Source organism: Lepus europaeus, chromosome 6 (genome assembly GCF_033115175.1).
Source record: "Lepus europaeus isolate LE1 chromosome 6, mLepTim1.pri, whole genome shotgun sequence".
NCBI classification, from domain to species: Eukaryota; Metazoa; Chordata; class Mammalia; order Lagomorpha; family Leporidae; genus Lepus; species Lepus europaeus.
Genome location: NC_084832.1, coordinates 123,775,532 through 123,794,970, shown reverse-complemented (window position 1 = coordinate 123,794,970; position 19,439 = coordinate 123,775,532). Strand labels below are relative to the sequence as shown.

The following is a 19,439-nucleotide window of genomic DNA, read 5'->3' as shown; positions in this document are numbered from 1 at the left end:
TGTTAAGTCCCAGATACTGCAGAAGAAATGGGTTGGCAAAGCAGATGGAGCTTGGTAATGTCTTCAAGTGAAAGTGAGAAAAATCTCATTGTAACCACACAAGCAAAAGAAGTGATGGGGATATTGGACTGAATAGGAAGAAACACTGGGAAGCAAAAATTATCAACCATGTTCCTCTTGGCAGACTAATACAGAGATTTTTGTTAAGCGAGAAGGGTAAAATTATAGACAACAGAATTCCATGGGGTTTGAGGGTTTGACCTGTGGTTGCCAGTGAGTTATGGGATGGGAAGTGACACCTGTCAGGCGTGTGGAGCAGAAGCCTACAAACAATGAGGAAAGGAAGAGAAACACATTAAAATGATGAGGAGGCTGAACAAAGAGGCAGAGGGAGAGATCTGTAGCGATTGCTCCGAATAGGAAACTTTGGGCAAAGTGAGCTGTACATGAAGACATTTTCAGGAAGATTTTTAAGCACTGTGTTAATCTATATGCAACTCTGATTTTGCTACTTCCAACTGGTCAGCAATCAATGTCTAAGAGTAAAATTTGTGGTGGACTTTGGAGATACGTGGGGTGGGGCACAAAACACAGCACAGGCAGGCAAAGCAGTCCATCTGCAACTAAGAAGCAACCAGAAGACCTCTCCAGGATCAACACTACAATGTACGTAAGCAGCTCCAAAATGCAGTCTCCAGTTAGCCATGGCAGTACTGGACTTGAAGATTCATATCCCAGGGTGGGGAAAAAAATCTCTAAAGGCTTAGAGATCTTTCCAGGCCAAACCAGGTCTCAGAGGCATGTCACCGCAGTCATCCTCTAGAGGCACCAGAAACACTCACCAAGAAGGGACTTATATGGACTGCACGAGGCGCCCACTTCGGCAGACTTGTCAGTTCACAAGAAAACAAAGTTTAGTGTGTTTGTTCAACACTGTTGAGTATAATTGACTCTAGATTACCCTTATTTTTTTATTTTTTTATAAATTTACAATAATGCATAATTTACAAAAGCCCTATATTTGTTCATAGGATTCATACATAGAAGCATTACAGTACATTCATTTCAAAGACCAACATTAGGTGTAAGAACATGAATTGATTTCACAGGATATTTATAGCCTGGATATACATGAAAAAGGGAACTATATAAATGAAGGCCATAAATTTACATAAATATAAGAAACATTAAATTCTAAAATATTTTCTCTATGGTATTCATGAATTTTTCACTAATTAAAAACTCTGTAACAAAATATCTCAGGGTGCATGGAACAAGTATCAACGGGTTAAAGATTCCACGGGAGTCCAAGGCGGCGTGGCTGCTGGGTCCCCAGCGCCGCAGAGTCATCTGTAGAAGCAGTGCGGGTACACACAGGAGGCTTCAGCAGAAGTCCTGACTGCTGCCGAGTCCAGCCTCTGTCTCCCGATGAGCTGCCGTCCATCTGCATCTCCTTGGGCTGCACAGAGGGTGAAGACATGGAGGAAGTCACACGGAACTTTGCAGGGAGAGTCTCTGCTGACCCAGCAGCCAGGCCGCGAATGCTCTTTGGTCTAAACTTTTTCCTCCAGGATGGTGCTCTCCTAAAGCTCTTGTCATCGTCTTCATCAAACCGCCGGTCAGTCCCCATGACCAAAAGGTTGTTAAATTCTCTTTCCAAGACAGCTCGGGCCTGTGTATTCTGGGTCGGGATCTGCAGCAACAGGGCCAGCGCGCTGAAGTCGAAGGTCTCGTCCAGGGCCAGCAGCGCGCCGTGCACGCCGCCCTCGACCAGGTTGTTGGAGTACTCTTTCAGGCCGATGGACAGGACCCAGCGCATCACGCGGTCGTTGCTCCACACAAGGACGTCTTTCACTCCGTGCTGGCTTTCCTCTCGCTTCCTCTGCAGCTCTTTGCGGTCGTAATTCAACCTTCGCAGGCACATGATTCCACACTGGAAGCTGTTCCTGTGAAAGCTGTCGACCACCTTCAGCTGCCCGCGGAGGGCCTTCTTGGTCAGTGGTCCAGCATCAGGGCGTCCACAAGGCACTCCATGAAGGAGCTGCGGTACTGGGGAAGGCCCAGGCTGGGCAGCCACTCGTTGCCGATCCACTCGTGGTTCATGTCCCCATACACAAGCGTCGTTCTGGACGTGGGCGGGGCGGACGGGCTGGCGAGTGACATGATCTCCTGGATGGCCAGCCGCAGCTTCAGCCGGTGCAGCGGGTTGCCCATGCCGATCTCCCGCTGGATCTCCGTGTCGCACAGTGCTGACATGATGGCCCCGCTTTTCACGTTTGCTCGGCACACAGCCACATACCAGGCTGGCATCCCGACCCAGAGCTCCAGCCAGACCACCACTGTCGGCCCGTCCTACTGTGCAAACGGTAAACCCTGTCTCCGGGCTTCCTTGAGCAACTCAGGTTTCTTCTGGAGCTTGCGGTTTTTTCAGCCTGTCCGCCCAGTTTGCTCAGGCCCATGGCAGCTGGAGACGAGCCGTCTGCCTCCGAAACACCGGCTTGCCCTAAAGCATCCTTGCCAGTCTGTCCAGGCCGGCCCTTCTCTCTCTTGCCAAACAAGCGGCCGATGGAGGACTTGATGCCCTTCTTCTTTGGGGCTTTGTTCAGCGACTCCTGGCTGCTGTTGCTGCTGCTGGGATTGCTCGTGGGGCCGTCCTGGGAGCCTGTGGAGCTCCGCATGTCCCTGACGTCCTCCTGGCTGACCGAGTACGGCGCCCCTTTGTGCAGCCTGTCCAGCCGGACCGCCCGCGGAGAAGAGCGGGGGGGGGGGGGGGGGGGGGGGGTAGGTTTCACATTTGATGGTCGTCTTGTCGTCTTGTAGCTCTTCTGGGGAGGCTGGCAGGAGAGTCATGATGCCCAGTCTGTCCACCTCCCGGTCAGGGCTGTGAGGAACCCTCCTTGGAGTGGAGCGGTCTAGATTATCCTTATTAAGGTGAATCTAATCTTCATACTGTTGTGTCATCAAAAGTCCGAGCTGAAAAGAATCCTTGCAAGCAGCTTCTAACAGTTGGAGTTTAATTACTTTACAGCAAATCTCCCTAAAGCAGAAGAAACAACAAAAAGTATCTACCGAAGCTCATGAATGCTTTAACACTTCAACCCTTGCGCCAACTGGGAGAGCTGGGTACAGAGAATGATAATTCACAAAACATTTTCCTCTTCTTACTAAGTGGAGATAAAGTATCGAGTGTTACTAATACTTAAGGAGTGAGATGGAACGCTTTGATCTGTTTATAGACCACCACCTGGAGGGACAAAAATTATATGGGTTGCATTGTGGGAAGAAAATCTCTTGAAACAAATATTTCACAGTAATTTTTTATTTGAATGGCAGAGAGACAGAGAGAAAGAGATCTTCCATCTACTGGTTCACTCTGAAAACACCTGCAATAGCCAGATTTAGGCCAGGCTGAAGCCAGAAGCCTGGAACTATATCCGGGTCTCCCATGTGGGTGGCAGGAACCCAGATACTTAAGCTGATGATCTGCTGCCTCCCAGGATGTTTATTAGCAGGAAGCAATACTGGAGCAGAAGCAGAACTCAAACCTAAGCACTCCAAATGGGAAATGGGCATCCCAAGCAGAGGCTTGACCCACTGTGCCACAACACCCAGCACAATAGTTGTTACTATTAGTATAGTCATGTACTCCATCTTTTTTTTTTTTTTTTTGACAGGCAGAGTTAGACAATCAGAGACAGAGACAGAGAGAAAGATCTTCCTTCCATTGGTTCACCCCCCAGATGGCCGCTACGGCCAGCACGCTGCGTCGAACCGAAGCCAGGAGTCAGGTACCTCCTTCTGGTCTCCCATGCAGGTGCAGAACCCAAGCACCTGGGCCATCCTCCACTGCCCTCCCGGGCCACAGCAGAGAGCTGGACTGGAAGAGGAGCAACCGGGACAGAATCCGGCGCCCTGACCGGGACTAGAACCTGGGGTGCCTGCACCACAGGTGGAGGATTAGCTTAGTGAGCCGTGGTGCCAGCCGCCATGTACTCCATCTTGACTCCTGCATCCTTCTACAAAGAAGACACACTGTACGTTCCAGCAGCCTCCTTTATTCACTGGTTGGTTCACTCCTTTTTGAAATCTAACTTATCAATTATTAATCCTGCTTAAGCATATTAAACTGCAATCATAAAGGCTTGGAAGGGTTCATGCAGTTCCTGAAATACCTAAGGCACTACCAGAAAATAGAATTTAGGAGTTAAAACAGCATTCACTCAACACTTGATGCACACTAAAATCAGGAAAGCGCTTCCAACAATGCTTGGGCCTCTCCCCAAAGATCCTGATGGTTGTGGACTGGGAAGAGACCCAGTGCTGTTATTTTATATAAGCATCCCAATCTATTCTGATGGGCAGCTACATTTAGAAACCACTGAAACAGGGCTGGCATTGTAACACAGTGCTTAGCAGGTTAAGTCACAGCTTGATACACTGACTTCCCAAATGGGCACCAGTCTGAGCCCTGGACACTCCACTTCCAATCCAGCTCCCTGCTAATGCACTTGAGAAAGCAGCAGAAGATGACCCAAGTGCTTGGGCCCCTGCACCCACGTAGAAGACCCAGATGAATCTCCTGGCCTCAGCCTGTCCCAGTCCTGGCCTTTGCAGCCATTTGGGGAGTGAACCAGCAGATTGAAAGTCCTTCTCTCTCTCTAACTCTGATTTTCAAGTAAATAAATCATTTAAAAAAAAGAAAAAGAAAATCACTGCATCAAGAATTCTGTATCATTAATATTTTAAAAATCAGCAAACAGTCAACAACTGGCTCATAGTCTAAATTTCAATATATTGAATGTGACTGAAAAGATTTTTTTTAGATTCATTTTCATTTATTTGAAAGGCAAAATTACAGAGAGAGAGGGAAAAACAAAGAGAGATGTCATCCATCTGCTGGTTCACTCCCCAGACAGCCTAGGGTGGGCCAGGCCAAAGCCAGGAGCTTTTTCCAAGTCTCACACATGGAAGCAGGGGCTGAAGCACTTGGCCACCCTTTGCTGCCTTTCCAGGAACGTTAGGAGGGAGCTGAATGAGCATTAGAGCAGCTAGGACTCGAACTGTCATCTATATGGGAGGCCAGAGTTGTAGACAGCAACTTAACGCACTGCACCACCACACTGGCCCCTGAAAAGATTGCATCTTAACGCCGAAGAGAGCTCACAAAGTCACAGTTGGCTTTCTGAAGGAGCAGCAGAATATACAGAACTCCTATGGGCACCACAATCTAAAATAATGCAGCAAGCTGCCGAGGTTCAGAAAAGTTAAATAATGTCTACATTATTTCAGCTTATCAGTTATTTTATTGGCAAAGTACCCCAATCACCACAATAAAATTCTATCAAGTTTCAAATTAAAAAGGCAATAAAGGAGCCGGCGCTGTGGCACAGCGGGTTAATGCCCTGGCCTGAAGCGCCAGCATCCCATATGGGTGCAGGTTCTAGTCCTGGCTGCTCCTCTTCCGATCCAGCTCTCTGCTGTGGCCTGAGATAGCAGTAGAGGATGGCCCAAATGGGCCCCTGTACCCACGTGGGAGACCTGGAGGAGGCTCCTGACTCCTGGCTTCGGATAGGCGCAGTTCTGGTCGTTGCGGCCAATTGGGGAGTGAACCATTGGATGGAAGACCTCTCTCTCTCTCTCTCTACCTCTCCTTTCTATGTGTAACTCTGACTCTCAAGTAAAAAATAAATAAATCTTTTAAAAAAAAAAGGCAATGTCAAGAAATATGATGTTCTAAAGATTATTTGCACATGTTATGGCTGAATATTTAAAACAATCCAAAAATAGTATTAATAAGCAAATTCCCTTTATACATGCCAACTGCAAAATACTGAGAATATGGATTATGAATAATAACGTCACTTACAACAGTATCAAAAGATCAATTGTTAGAATAAATCTTTAAATACATGAAGGATTCTATATAAAATATTATAATATGATGGATATAAATAAGACCAAAACGAGTCAAAGATAATCATGTTCACAGATTAAAATGTTCCATCTGGTTCTTTCCAGATTGATTTATAGTTTCTATATACCAATCAAAATGCCAACAAGTTGTTGCTAGACTTCAACAAGTAGATTCTAAATCATACTGGAAACGCAAAGAATCCAAAATAGCAAAGGCACTGTTGAGGAAGAAGAGTGGCGGTGAAAGCAGTAACAGGCCACGCTCACATGCAAGTATATGTACACTCCTAAGATAAAGTTAATAAATAGAGCTCAAAGAATTGGAGAACCATGTGCAACAAGGTAGAGCCAGCTGACTGAAATGGCTTGCAGATGTCTCAGCTACTCCTGCATACTTCAGGATGGCCCAGGATTATCAGTGGGAGGCCTCAGGTGTGGACTACTCACCTCTGTTCTCTAGTGTCTCATCCTCGGGGAACCCAGGCAAGGCTTGTTAACATAACAACAGAATTCCAATAGAGCAATGGTTCTCAGCTTGGCTGCTGTTGTCCCTGTTCCTGAAGACATTTTTGGTAATCAAGATTTCTGGGAACGACCTGAACTAGCGTGCAGCAGTAGAGGCCAGGCTCCTAAACAACCCACAATGCACCGGACAGCTCCCAAGAACCATTATCTGCTCTCAGATTCCACTCGTGCTGAGAAACACTCCAATCAAGTGAGTGGCTGCTGCAAGGTCTCTTGAGGCTTGGAGCTCACACAGTGTCAGTTTTGCTTCATTCCACCAAAGTACCCCAGAGTCAGGCCAGATTCAAGGAACTAAGGAATCAATTCCTCTTGTAAGATGTCTGTTATTTAAACAACTGATGCTCTGGGGCAGGAGAGGGGAGTTGAACACTAGAGTGCATTAATCCAGATATAGGTTGAGGTTGGGAAGAGGGATTCAAGGCTCGTTCTGAGATTTCAGAAGTGGAGCACTAAACAGACAGAGATGCAATAAAGAGACTAAGAAGATAGAGCCACTGTGTAAGATTCAACCCTGATGCAGTGGTCTGGCGATATCCACAAGACATCTAGGAGAAGGGAATCAGTAAAGTTAAGTTCCATGAATGTAGAATGCCAAGAAGCTCGAGCAGTTAACATAGGTAAGTAAAACTCCAAGGTTTTTTTTTATCTCATTTTCAATCTTATCTGTCATGACACAGTGAAGGGGAAATCACATCACTACACACAAGCATTCTTGAAACCCTCATTTGATGCCATCTGTACCCCTGAAAGGTCCGTCATGCATAGCCACGGCTCACTATTCTCTGCCTTTCCCTCCACAGTCACCCTCCTTGGACCTGAGCAATACCATGGCCATCCACCCCTGATCTCTGCTGTTCTCCCTTCTCTCCCCTTTCACCAGAACTCACTACCTTAAAGCGTTACATGGAGGTTAGCAGTTCACATGAGGAAAAGGTGGATTCCATGGACTCTCTTACCTGCAACTTTCCTACTGAACACTCACTGGGGTGAAAACGGGTCGCGGCTGCCACTTCTAGATCTTCAATGAGCAGAAGGACTTCAGACCTGAGCTGTGGCTGGGACTTGTCTCACCTGCAGTGAGCGTTAGAGAAGCACACAGGAAGAGCACATCAACGGAGGCCGGGATGACTCAGAAATCGCATTCATCCTGCTTTATGGTGCGGAAGCACCTCAGGACCCACAGACTCTGCAAGGGCCCAAAGACCTTGCCACCAGGCAGAAAAAACAAGAGGAAAATGTGGAAACCACTGTTTTCACGTATCATCTTTTCCCGGAGTTGAACTCAGAGCAATTCTTACCATCATGATAAAGACAATTTACTTTGTTTCCAAACCTGAAATAAAATCTACATTTATTCCGGATCTTTCAATATTTTAGTGCTGCTCACAAAGCCACCAGTCCTTGCCTTCACACCTTTCTTCCAAAAACATGGTTTTTTTTACAGAATACAATTCACAGATTTTATTAATTCCTCTAATTAAAAACTCCTTTTCCTGTCCTGGCCCTTTTCATGACAGTATCTGCCCTTTGCATGCATCAGTTTTTCTTCTTGAATTGCAGAGTGGAAAAGAAAGCCATGGAGTAACATTGGGAAGGTAAACAGGTCTGTTGCCATGGGAGCAGCAGCAGCTGAGCCATGAGAACCACTTGTGGCTACAACATTTGCAGGAGACCAATTACCAAACCTGGAAGCCCTAATTCAGCAAACAGGGACAACAGCGGGCATAGTTAGAAAAATCGCTTATTTTATTGGCGAGGAGAGAGGCAGGCCAAGAGGCTTCAAGAACTACAGGAGGTAACAGTTGATGCTGACAAGCATACCCGTTGCCTAATACAGCAATTGTTTCTCAAAGGGCCTGGTAAAAATGCAACGTGCAGCTGCCTAGACTGTGAAGAGGGAGTCCAATATCACCACCTGTGTTGCCTGATGATTTCCCCCCAGGCTTGGTAAATGAGGCCAGGGTGGATCCACAGCCACCCTGCAATTTAGCAAACGGCTGCCTGGTTGCTGCCTACTGGGTGCCATAAAATTCTGTGCAATGTGCAAGTCCAGTAGGATTGGACCACTCACGTAGTTTAAAACAAACACTGCATTAACTGCTCAACGCCATGGAAAGAAAGCTACGTTATGTTTCTCATTATTCCTCCGTATCACAATGAGATCAATCAAGGAGAGTTTGTGTTTCCTGAAAGCACGGTTATTTGTCTTGTGGGTCATAGGAATTGGGGAGTATGTTTATGCATCTTGTTTGCCAGTTACCTAAAGAATATTATTGGCAGGAACCGTTCACCGTATCCATATTCCAGAGCTTTTACAAACAGGAACTGAAGAACCGCCTCATGAGGATGTTTAGGTAGGGGAAAGGGAATAAAAAGTCTGAACGTTTTGTATAGTATCAGCAGAAAACGGAGACCTCAAGCATCGAGTTACTTACAATCATAAACGATAACTGAATGAATTCCATGTGGGCTCCTTGGACTATTGAGGCCTTTGGATCCTGCTCTGTTATTCTCAAACAGAACAATTTCCCAAACACGTCACTGGTTCTTAGTAAAATTTATGTAATTGAATTTAAGTAGACTAAATGAAAAGTTGTTAAAAGCAGTTGTACCAAATTTGACTAACTGAAAATATGTGACAAACATTTTCTTCAAAAATTTTAATTTCTTCATCTCTAATTAAAATAGTGGGTTTTCTCCAGGAAAACTGAAAATAGGAACCTAAATTCAGTACTGTCCTGAGGACTAGGAAAGAAACCGAATGCCTCTGGAGACTCACAAGTAGCTTTGAGTAACTGAAGCACCCAATCACAGGCAACCACAAGTAACAAGAGCATTCTAAAGAGCTCCCACATCACCTAGCCCTGAGCCACCTTATTTTGCTTTATTCAACGTAAGCCAGCAACATTCTCAACAGTTAGGTGTGCAACAGATTTTTTAAATTAACCATCCCAGTCCCACGTGAAGGAATGACCTTTTCATGTTTTAAAGACACTACTGAACTCTGCTGCAGGTGTGCGGCTTTGCAGTTGCTGGTTAGAACTCACGCGCTTTGCAGATAAAAGACCGGTTTGTGGGCAGGGTGAGGATCCTGTAGATTCTAGTCCAAGGGTACTTCACGACAGTTCCTGTAGGGATGGGGGTTTAGTCTGGAGGTTAAGACAGCAGTTGGGATGCCTCCTGCGATGCTGGAGTGCTTGGATTTAGATACCAGCTCCTCTCCTGATTCCAGATGGCTGCTAATAGAGTCAATGGAAAGCAGCAGGTGATGGAAGCACCCACAAGGGAAGCCTGGATTGAGTTCCTAGCTCCTGGCTTCAGCCTGCCCAGCCCCCACCCTGGTAGGCATTTGGGAAAGGACCAGTGAAGGGAAGCTCTCCCCCTGTCTCCGTGTCTCTGTCTCTCTGTCTCTAAAATAATTTTTTAATTTTGTGGAGAAATAGAGTTAAAAGATGTTTATTTTGGTACAAAAAACTGAAATCTATACATAGCTTTTTCACGGTACACATTCTCACAAACTTTTGGAAGACCCCTCAGAAAAACTAGAAGAGCAGAGGTGCACCCGCATTTTACATCAGAGTGTGAAAGATCAGAAAAGAGGAAAGGGGCTGGCATCTGACCTCACTGTAAAACTGCAGGCTGAGATGCTCACATCTCATACCAGGGTGCCTGGATTCAGGACCTGGCTCTGGCTGCTGACTGCAGCTTCCTGCTAATGGGGACCCTGGAAGGGAGTACTAAAGGCTCAATTACTTGGGTCTCTGCCACCCATGTGGGAGAACTAGATTGAGTTCCCAGCTCCCACCTTTGGGAAGGCTCAACTCCTGTTTGGCAGCATTTGTTGAGTGAAACAAAGAATGGGATCTCTCTCTCTCTCTCTCTCTCTCTCTCTCTCTCTCTCTCTCTCTCTTTCTCATTTCTCTCTCTCTTTCTTTCTGCAAGTGTGTGTGTGTGTGTGTGCCTTGAAAATAAATAAAAATTTAGGGACCAGCACCATGGCATAAGCTAAGCCACTGCCTGCAATACAGACATCCCTTATGGATACCGATTCGAGTTCAAACTGCTCCACTTCCAATCCAGCTTCCTGTTAACGCGCTTGGAAAAGCAACAGAAGATGGACCAAGGTCTTGGGTTTAGACACCCACGTGAGAGATCTGGAAGAAGCTCCTGGCTCCTGGCTTCCGATCAGCTCAGTTCCAGCCATTGTGGCCATTTGGGGAGTAAACCAGCAAATGGAAGATCTCTCTATGTCTCTGTCTCTCTCTGTAACCCTAATTTTCAAATAAATAAAATAAATCTTTAAATAAATAAATTTATAAGAAAAATAGAAAACTCCAAAGGTATTTTTTGGAGAGATAATATTAGAGTGTGATGTTAGTTACCCCCATCCCTTACAAAATGTTCAATAAAATGAATATTTCTGGGTTTAAAAAAAAAGGGGGGGGGGGTTAAGTCATATTTTAAAATATTAAACTCATTTTTCTAGGAGCCCCAAAATTATGGTCAGTAGACAGTTTCTACAGTGAAAACAACAGTGACCAGAGTTTTATGTTGTTGTTGTCATTTTTGTAATTCTAGGAGCCCATATTGTGGTGCACCACCATCCCATATGGGCGCCACTTCAAGTACCAGCTTCTCTACTTCCTATCTAGCTCCCTGCTAATGTGCCTGGGAAAGCAGTAGAAGATGACCCAAGTGCTTGGGCTCCTGCACCCCCGTGGGAGACCTAGAAGAAGCTCCTGGCTTTGGATTGGCCCAGCTCCGGCCAAGGGGATGGAAGATTTCTCTATCTTTCTCTGTCTCTCTCTAACTCTGCCCTTCATATAAATAAATAAATCTTGAAAAAAGAAAATGTGCATACAAACACACACTCACACAAATATACATTATGTGTAATCAAATACTATTCTGCCTTTAAAAAGCAGGAAATCTCTGGGGCCAGTGCTGTGGTATATTAAGCTAAGCCTCCGCCTACAGCGCTGGCACCCCATATGGCACAGTTCATGTCCTGATTGCTCCTTTTCTGAACCAGCTCTCTGCTAATGCACCTGGGAAGGCAGTGGAGGATGGCTCAAGTCCTTGGGCCCCTGCACCCACCTGAGAGACCCAAAGAAGCTCCTGGCTCCTGTGTTTGGATCAGTGCAGCCTCTAGCTGTTGTGGCCATTTGGGGAGTAAACCAGCGGATGGAAAATATATATATCTCTCTGTGTGACTTCCAAATAAATAAATTAATTAAAAAAAAAAAAATCTGTCCAACTTGGACTCCAGCTGGCTGAGACCTTAGGCAAATCCCTGATGTCCATTTTCCTCATCTGTAATTATTCACCCTGGTGAAGTTCAGATTCTATCCTAAGTATGAAGGCAACTCCCTAACTGTCAGATATAGAATGACCTAAATGAACCCAGTGCCCTTTGTGTCTCTATCCTTCGAGGCTTCACAAAAAAGCTACCTTCTAAGTGAGGCCATCCTCGGGCTCCTTGTCAAAGCACAGCTCACCGCCAACACCACCCTGCTCCATTTGTCTCCTTAGTCCTTGTCTCGTGTCACCTCTTACTGGATTTGTGAACTGACTCACTGCTTGCTAGCACATCAGCTCCGTGGGAGCAGTTGTCTGTTTTTCCCCAAATATATCCACTGACCTAAAGAATAGGTGTTTATGAAAATTAATCAGTGCAAAAATGAATGACAGGTAACTCATTGAAAGTTTTCTCTGAAAGACATTTCAAAATGAGAGAAACATTAACCGTTGCATCAGGCTCTGGCCTCATCTGTTAAAGTAAACAGAATCCAAGGAATTAGCTCAAGCTAGCCTACCAACCCGTCTCTCTCGAGCACACATTCAAGCTCCAAGGCTCTTTGCAGCATAAAATATGACAGTGTGAGCAAAGTGCCTTAAAAGCTAAGAGCACCAATAAAGTGTTACGGTCTGCACTGCCATTAAACAGTGTGGTTTCTGGTGCCTTAATATTTTGTCAGGGACATTAAACACAGGGAAAGGAAGAAAGGCACTTGCAATGCAAACATTTCCAAAGCAGTGAAGAGAAGGCAGCTGCTGTTAGAGCCTCAGTGACTGACTGTAGGGTCCAGCACAGACCAGGGCTTCACCAGAAAGCCGGGCTGTCTCCAGTGTTCTTTCTGAAGCTGGGAAGAGTTGCATTATGAAGCAAACTCAGAAATTCTAGCAAATTAGAATGTGTAGATTCACGTGCTTTGTCCGGCACAACATAAAGGGCACAATTAAAAACCCTCAAAAATTAATCATATATCTGGAAATAACAGATCACACTGCTTCCTTCAAAATGCCATGAAAATGGGAAGTTTCCCTTAATGGATTCCATTGTTCTTTGGGTACCATTTTCTTAGTGTGATGCCTTTTTGTGCCCCTGCCTTCAATTAACTTTCAAATACCACCAAGTTTTCCAGCAAGAAAACTCAGAAAGTTTTCTACACTTCTTACTTCTCTTTTCCTCAGAATCATTATATTTTAGTTACGGAGAATGGCTTTGATGACAAAAGTCCTGCAAAAATGAGCGGAGTCAGAATCATGGGAAGTTCTAACCCTGTGTGGTAGAATAACGGAAGAAACTCCAGAGTCATACAGCCCTGTGTTTCAGTCACAGCTCAAGGGTTGTCCGGTTTTGTTTTTATTTATTTTTTGTATGTATTTGAGAGGCAGAAAGAGAGAGACAGAGAAAGCTCCCATGTGCTAGGTCACTCCTTAAATGCCTGCAACGTCAGGAACTCAACACAGGTCTCCCATGTGGGTATCTAACTACTTGAGGTATCCAGCTACTTTACCCATCACCTGCTGCCTCCCCGGGTGCACATGAGGAGGAAGCTAGAGTCTTGAACAAAGCATTCCAGTGCAGAATGCAAGCATCCCAGCTGTTGGCCTAATTGCTGCACCAAACGGGCACCCCTCGGGGACTGTTCTAACTAGTTCCCCAATCGATTCCAAAATGGGTTTTAGAGTCTGGCCTCCTGTGGAACTGGTGGATCCATGACCCACCAAAGATTTCTGATCTCTGACCTAAAAGAGAGAGATGAGTGAAGAGAGGAGAGTGCTGGGACACCTGGGAGAGCAGATGAAGACAAAGGGGCTCTTTGTCTCCCCCCACAACCCAGGGCTTAGCTTTGAGCCTGCTTGGAAAGACATGGCAGGAAGCTGAAGAAGTAGTCACTGGTGCAGAAGTGGAGGGTTGGGGCCCACCATGCAGTGATGGTACAAGCAACACAACTTCAGGCCCCGTAGGAATAGGTGCTGCACAGAGATGGAGATACAGCCATGCTTATCCTGAGCAACAGAACCTGCCAATGGCCCCAGTTCAGGGCTCTAATGGTAGCTGCCAACCCAGAGTGGCTCCCCGTGGCAGCAAGGCTCAGGGAGAGCCTAGTGGCTACTCTGACCACCCACATCCTTGTGGAATGAGAGTGGAGGAATGGAAGTAGCTGTGAGTCCCTCGTGCAACTGGACCAGAAGGGCAGCTCTCACACCAACTGAGGGGTCAAGTGCCATTGCAGACTGGGTGTCACCAGGCCTCCTAATACCTTAGAACAATTAGGACTTGGGGGAATTCTGGCAAAGGGAAGGGAGTTAGCTCAAAAGCCCACTGAACCTGTCACATAAGACAACACAATAGGGTGCAGGCTTTGACACATTACAGGGACTGCTTTAATAGTCAGTTTTAAATCTACATAATTTTAGGTACCAGGATGCAAAAGTACAGGGAGAACCCCCATACTCCAGTACCCTTCTCTTTCCCTCGCCTCCTACTTAGGTATCTTTATCCAAACAGCAGTGGCTTCAGGGTTTAATTGCCCGAGATGGTGTCTAATACCTCTCTGTCCACTGCACAATGACAATCTGGACTTGCACTGCCCATTCCATGTCAGGGGACAGACACCCTGCAATACGCCATAGGAGTTCATCCTCCATCTAACTGGCATCTCTGAAGTTTCTTGCAAATTAGCAATATCTTTTGAAATAAATACAGCAAACAGAGAAAACTTTGACTTGAAATGGTGCCAATATTAAATGAACAAATCTGAATGAAGTTAATTAGTCATAAATATGTCGTCTGGTTCAGAGAAGAATTTTATAGCCGCATCACCACCCCATGGTGTTCTCATCAGCTTCTCCTGGTTCAGTGTGCTGCTTTTAAGCCCTCTGTAATTCTGCCTTTGCAAAGGGACTGTAGAAAAAGAATTCAAAAGAAAAATCATAATTTAATAAAAAGCAAAGTGAGGCTGCATACCAAACAGGACAAAATAAAACATTGATTTCTCCCAGAGGTCTGCCACAACCAGTTCCTCCAGCTCATCTACTGCTAACAAGTTTTATGTTGTCTTGATTACATCCAGAGCAAAACTATCGTGTGCTTACCAGGAGTGTGCTATATGTGACAAACATAAAGAGAAACCAGATTTTTTCAGATTTCTATATGAGGTTATGTGGGTATCCCAAAGTAATACAAACTTATAAAAATAAGTATATGGGGCCAACTCTGTGGTGTAGAAGGTAACCTTTGGCGCTGGCATCCCATATGAAGGCTGGTTCAAGTCCTGGCTGCTCCACTTCCTATCCAACTCCCTGTTAATGCTCCTGAGAAAGCAGTGGAAGATGGCCCAAGTCCTTGGGCCCCTGCACGTACATGGGAGACTTGGAAAAAGCTCCTGGCTCCTGGCTTCGGTCTGGCCCAGCCCTGGCCATTCTGGCCATTTGGGCAGTAAACCAGCCAATGGAAGATCTCTCTCTCTCTCTCTCTCTTTGTGTATGTGTGTGTATGTGTGTGTCTGTGTGTGTATATATATATCTTTCTCTCCCTCTCTGTCTATAATTCTTCTTTTCAAAAGAAATAAAATAAATATTTAGAAGTATAAATTCTAAATTTTCATTTTATTTCAAAGGCAGAGAGTGGGGGGATGTGAGAGGAGAAGGAGAGACACAGCACACCCATCCACTGATTTACCCTCTACATGCCCAAAACAACCAGGGCTAATCTGAAGCCAGGAGCCTGGAACTCAGTCTAGGTCTTGCATGTGAGTGACAGGGACCCACGTAATTCAGCCTTCACATGTTGCCTCCTAGGGTGCACATTAGCAGGAAGCTGGATTGGAAGCAGAGGAGCTGGGACTTGAACTAGGCATACCAATATGGGATAAAGGCATCTCAAGCAGGGATTTAACTGCTGCCCCAAATACCTACCCCTAGAATAGGCATAAATTAAAATATTAAAAACTCAAGTTGTTTCTGTCAGATGAATTATCTGAAGGATAAGCATGTGAGACTCCTGCCTACTCAGTCATAAAACCTTCTCATGGCGGGCCAGTGTCTTGGCGTAGCAGGTAAAGCCACTGCCTCTAACACCAGCATCATATGGGCACCAGGTTGTGTCCTGGTTGCTCCACTCTGATCCAGCTCCCTGCTAATGGGCCTGGGAAAACTAGCAGAAGATGGTCCAAAACAAAACAAAATCTTCTCATCGGGCCTGAGAGGACATGCTATAATGTACCCAGAATTATGTGCGTAGGCCTAAGAGGTTCAAGGAGGAAGCCACATTTTCTTTTCCTTTCAGACTTTCCCATCTCCACTCCCTTACCCCTACTCCATTCATGCTGCCCTATAAAGTTCTATAGAATTCCACGGCTCCGTGAGAACTTCAGTGGCCACCAGTCCCATCATTCATGCTACAGATAAGAAACAAAATCCAGGGAAAGTTGTCTTTCGAGCTTAAATCTTTCGGAGCCATCAGTACAAAGTCCTAATCTGAGAGAATGTTTGTAAGAGCTGTCTTTCACAAGAAACTGTGACTTTGCAATAAGACACAGGAAATATGGAGTAAAGAGAGTTTGTATCTCCCCAGGAGACTGAATGCCCCGAATAGGGGTAGTGTGTAAATAATCAGGGAAAGAGAAGACGATCCCATATGTCAGAGATACTGGACTGACTGCCAGCCCTATTTCAACACATGGTTCACAGATTCTGGGTGATTCATTCCAGTTCTGGACTGCATCAGCAGCAGATGCAAATGTCACATGTACACTGAATGCTAAGGAATAATTTTTAGTAGCACAGAACCTTGCAGATGGCCAGTGTCCAGGACTAGCTACTGACTTACATTCTGCCTGAACCTAGGAAGAATACACAAGAAATAGCACAGAGGTGAAAAACACCCACATTTACATATAAATGCCCAACTGTGGGTATTATGCATAAAACCATTTCTAAAACAAATATTCTAGGGGCCAGTGGTGCAGCAGGTTAAGCTACCACCTGGAATGCTGGCATCCCATCTGCTGCTCCACTTCCAATCCAGCTCCCTGTTACTATGCCTTGGAAATCAGCAGAAGATGGCCCACCCAAGTGCTCAGGCTCCTGCTACCCACACGGGAGACCCAGATGGAGTTCTAGTCGCTTGGCTTCAGCATGGTCCAGTCCCAGCCATTGCACGATTAGGGAAATGAACCATTGGAAGATCTCTCTCCTGCCATCTGTCCCTGTCTCTGTAACTCTGCCTTGCAAATAAATAAACCTCTAAAAAGACATGTTCCCTAAGTGCATGAAGATCTTGTACTTTGCTTGCATTTTTCTTATCTGTCATCCTCTCAATCCCTGTGCACAAGTCATGGAAAAGCTTCCAGAATTGTAGACATTACCTTCTAGTGTACAAATTACACTTATCTTGCTACTATTGCTTTGTTATGTGAACCATAAACAGCCTATCACCACGCAGACAGAAATTACAGCTCTTACCACAGCATTTCATAGGCTCATCCTGAAATTTATGCAAAAAGTTAAAGAAGATGACCACAGAGTAGATATACACACATATATACATATATATGTATAAATCGAAGGCACGCTTATGTCAACAAATAGCTTCCCACTACTTTCTGAAACTGCCAAATAATAATTATCTTTAATTTTTTTAATTTAATTCTTAAAAGGTACAGAATTTCTGATAAGAATCTCTACCTGGTTCACAGAGCATAACATCGCTGACCTTTAAGACATACTTCTCTGTAAAAGGTTTGTACAAGAGCAAAAACCTGGCAGACCACACTGCGGATGGAGATGAGCTCTGGAAAATTAAGACCTGACTGTCCTCACACTGCTCACTCCTGGAGAGCACCCAACAATTGTCCCAACACGGGAGGGCATGATTAGCTTAGTATGTACAGGCTCAGTACACAAGTGTACAACATATGAAGCTATATTTCACCAGCACACACGTGACCTAGCACATGCTTCACTTAGCACACATAGACTCAGCACACAAATGCAGAATACGCAAAGGTGCCCAGCAAACACAACTTAGTAAAAAGCAACCGCAGAGGAGACTGAAACATCAATTGTGATACGGTCCAGATTCCACCAAGTACAAATATAAATATTTTAAAGACTATATGGCAGATTTTCTTGCCCCCTTCCACCCACATCCTCCCTCCCCTCCTCTGAGAGCCCGTAGCTGTCAGTGACAATTATTAGGCATACTGACAACTTCCCACTTCAAACACGTTTCCCTGCCTGTGTCCCTACCTGCAGGCTTTCTCTTCTGTCTGAGCGATTGCTCAGGCCACTTGCATGTGCAGATGGTGAAACAAAAAATCCTAATTATTCTATTTCAGGTGTGCTTTGTATTTCCACAGTCTTGCCAAAAGGTTGCAAAGCAAGCATAAGAAAGTCTTTTTTTTATGTGGGCAGCCTGGAAGTGCTGGGAATTTGACACAAGGAGCAACCCTCAACCAACGAGGGAAGAGAGTAGGTGGATCTCTTACTCTACCTCTGTCCTCCATCACTGGGACAATTTTAAGTTGCCAAGAGCATCCTCCCTGCCCCCCAGCTGGACTGAACCCCACTGACTGCAGAGGCACCACCTCCATAGTGCACCCTCTTGTGGCTTTTCCCCCTTTCCTGTTTCCCAGTTCCACTTGTGCACGCTGAGATCCACCCAGATCAAGCACTACCTGCAAGTCCTTTGTTCAGGGTCCGCTTTTGAGGGATCACACCTGCAATGAAACCTTCCCTCAAACAAAGCCAGAGATCAGGAAAAACATCTAGGGCAGGGGGTTTTGTTGGAGGTTCAGAAGAAAGGAAGAGCTGTCACACCACCCTGAACTGGAAATGTGTTCCAGTCATGACAGTCTGGGCACGGCCATTATGCTAAGACAACGTAAGAGGAGCGTGTTCTCCGCCTGCAGATGACGACCGACTTCAGGCACTGCTGCTGCTGGATCTTCCCCCACAATCCCTCCTCATGCTACCTGGCTGTCAGCGGCTAGAGTGTCTACAGACCTCACTCTCGTCTTCCAAAGCCTACAGGCCTCCTACGTGTGCTTCACCATTCACTCTCTCCAGCTACAATCATTCTGGCTTGTTGAAACTGTTAAATGGGGGCTGGCGCTGTGCCGTAGCAAGGAAAGCCGCCACCTGCAGCGCTGGTACTCCATACTGGCACTGATTCAAGTCCTGGCTGCTCCACTTCCCATCCAGCTCCCTGTTGATGCCCCTGGAAAAGGAGCAGAAGATGGCCCAAGCCAACAAGTCCCCCTGTGATGACTTTGCAGCCATCTGGGGGAGTGAACCAGTGGATGGAGGACTCTCTCTCTCTCTCTCTCTCTCTCTCTCTCTCTCCGTAATTCCTTTCAAATAAATACATAATTTTTAAAACACACAAAAAAGAAACTGTTAAATATATGAGTGAATAAATGAAAGAAGAGGAGAAGAAAGGGGCAGGGAGGGAAGGAAGGAGACTAGGGAGGAAGAAGAGAGGGAGGGAGAGAAGAGGAAGGGAGGCAGAGAACAGCAGAAAGGAGAGAGGAAGGGGGAGGGGAGAGAGGGACAGACAAACAACAGAGCTTAAAATGCTTGTGGCACTAAGCCATGTAGTTCTAAAGAGTAGGTTTGGTTTGTTCTATACACATACATTACAATATTGGCAAATTTCTAGGTTATCTGTAATTCTTAACAGTAACCTTGAATACTCTTTCATGTCAAGT

At 45.6% G+C, this 19,439-nt stretch overlaps 1 pseudogene; it reads right to left on the bottom strand.

Moving 5' to 3' along the window:
* Window positions 1–980: 980 nt before the first annotated feature.
* LOC133761989 (liprin-alpha-1-like) overlaps window positions 981–19,439 on the bottom strand; it is a 104,484-nt pseudogene continuing 86,025 nt past the window's right edge.